This window comes from Aythya marila, assembly GCF_965140915.1.
Source record: "Aythya marila genome assembly, chromosome: 1".
Taxonomy (NCBI): domain Eukaryota; kingdom Metazoa; phylum Chordata; class Aves; order Anseriformes; family Anatidae; genus Aythya; species Aythya marila.
In genome coordinates this window covers 104,099,901-104,102,668 of record NC_139042.1, presented here as the reverse complement: position 1 = coordinate 104,102,668, position 2,768 = coordinate 104,099,901, and positions in this window count along the sequence as shown.

Genomic DNA, 2,768 nt, shown 5'->3' with positions numbered 1-2,768 from the left:
GGAGCTTTTGTAGCTTTATTCCTTTGGGAAACTCATAAAGAATATGCAAGCTGGCTGACTGTTTCAATATCTCTGGAAGAGAACAGTCCATGGACAGTAGATGTTTGGAGTGAGCCAAAGCATCTTCACTTTGAAAAAGCAGTGAGATAAAGATTACACGCTGCAATTCAGATCTTGGAGATTAGGAAAGTATTTAAGCAGGAGCTGTCACTATTTGGACTTTCAGTGACCAAATGTTTTAAACAGAGTGCACTACTAATGGAGCTCCAACATTCAAGACAACTTTAACTACTGCTGTTAAAAACACAGGCATTTTGCTCCCATTTGGATTATGACTAGGACACGAAGGAAGGGATGAAGAGAATATCTTCCTTCTAACCTCCTTATAAATTACAGCTACAGAGAAATTTTTTTTTTCAAGGCAGTTTGTAGTCATTTTCTTAATTAACTGCTTGGAAGACCAGTTATATTATACTTAGCCCATGCTCCCTCTCATACAATCATGCCCTGTGACTGTGGTGTTGCATGTTAAATATAAAAAAATAAAATTTACCCAATTTTATTTACAAGCAACCACTTTTACACTTCACTCGTAATCTCATTTATTGACCCAAATTAAATGTGCGTAGCAAAGCATTTCTACCTTATGCAATAATCTTTAAACAGTGTTGCACAACTGCTGCTTGGTTAGGGTGTGATGCAAGAGCAGGTGCTTTAAAATAACTTCTCCCGTGGTTGACCATGGGTATCTTATTGTTCACTATCAAAATTAACAAATATAATAAGAGGCTGATGTCCTAGATGATGATGATGAAATCCCACAGGAGAAGTTACTAATATCCTAGTAACTAATTAGTAACTAATTAGTTATGTGACATGGCAATCATTTCTGCTCAGAACTCTCCAGGGACTGTTGAGAAGGTCTAGTAACTTCTTTAGCAGGTAGTACTTTCTAGCATTGTCTAGAAACAGGAAAGATGTATAATGCTACATGAAAACACTGCATGTAAAATCGTTGGTCATGGGAAATTTTAGTGAACAGCATAGTATGTTACAGAAGGGTTACAGTTACTTTATTAATTACTACTTTGTTATACGGGTGCTTTTTTTCTACAGTTGCAGGTATTACAAAATTACCCTAAAGCTCATTAGTAGTAAAGGGGAAAACCTTGTCCTTTGCTATAAGGGAAGACAAAATGAAAGCTAAAATTTGAAATGGAGACGTTTGAGGAAGACTTGTGCAGATATATGGGGCCATGTAATTCCTCTTTCTCCTCCTTTTCAGTTACATCTCATTTTCTGCAAAAGTTGGTTATCTGTGGTTCTGCTTTCAGTTCTCCCTAGGTTAGTGTACAAAATGCACACTTTCTAGAGTGAATTCTAAATATATATTTTATGTGTATATGTAGTATATATACATCTCATATGCTGGGGGAAGGGATATGCACCTGCAATTTCGATGTGGTGACATTTGGTTGACGTGAGGTTTGTTTAGCAAGCTGAACTCTGTGTCCTTTTGTGAGCGGTGGTGCTAAAAAGCATCGTCCCTGTCCTCTTACATTTGTAAGCTGCCACAGTGGAAATTAAATAGCCTGTGGTCTGACCATTAGGCTTTCTGTGCAAAGCCACAAGGAAACCATTCCTGCAGGAGTTAGCATGGTATGTAACGAAAAGAGAACTAAGAGGCTTCAGAACTGATTGCCGAAAGGATGGACGGGGTTTTCTGAGAAACTCATAACCCCGCCATCAGAACGGAGCAGAGTTGACTGATTTTACCCTGCATGTGGTGCTCCAAACAAAATTCCTGATAGGCTTGCAATGCAGTTATTAGTTAGGTTAGTCTGTCTGAACCATGAAATGTATTAATTTTTTGGCCAAGAATGCTTAATTTTTGTATGTAACTAAAGCTTTGGACCTTAACATTCAGAAATAAATGGGTAGGGATAAAAGAATGTTAAACGGAGACAAACTTAGCAATACAAGGGCCTACAATTTATGTCTCTTCTCCAGAGAATGACTTAAGCATATGCTTTTGTTTGTATATGTGAATGGTTCCATTGACTCCACTTGGATTACTTTTGTGCTTTATGTGCATATTTAAATGTTTTCATAGGGCAGAGGCCTGGAGTAAAGCACTGATGTATCTCCAAGATTTGGTGTGGTATTCTTACACAGTCTCCTTGCTGTTCTGCGTGCATAAAGTGAAAGACCAGCACAAGGGCATTTTCATGTCTCTCTAATTCCTTATCTCAGTTTGATTTGTTTCCTTCTTTGCTTAAAGTATAGATAATAATCCAGTTACATATAATTTATAACATTTACTAGCCCTTACAGTAAGAGAAATTACAGTCTATCAGGTTAACTGTAAATGACGCAAAGGAAAGCCATATTCTCTCTTGCCTACAGCATGAAACAGCTAAAAGTTGCTAGAAAGCTGTAAAATACAGCACACTGAAATAACAAAGAGTGCATTCAATACACTGCGTTTCTGTGAAATTCTCTTTACACTCTGGTCCTGTGGTCTCTTTGAAAACGCTTTTTCTATTACACCTGTTCAGCTTAATGGGTGAGATCTGGCACAAAGATATGGCAATTGGGAGAAAGAAGGATGCAAGATGAGGAAATTTTTAGAGCATATTTAATACCAAGTCACAGAGGCATGCCTCACTCTTTCCATGTATTCAAGGTTTATGAGATTCTGAAATTCAGTTGGCAGTTGAAGAAAAACTACCAAAACCTTTTATTACTCAAAAGTTAGGAACAAATTA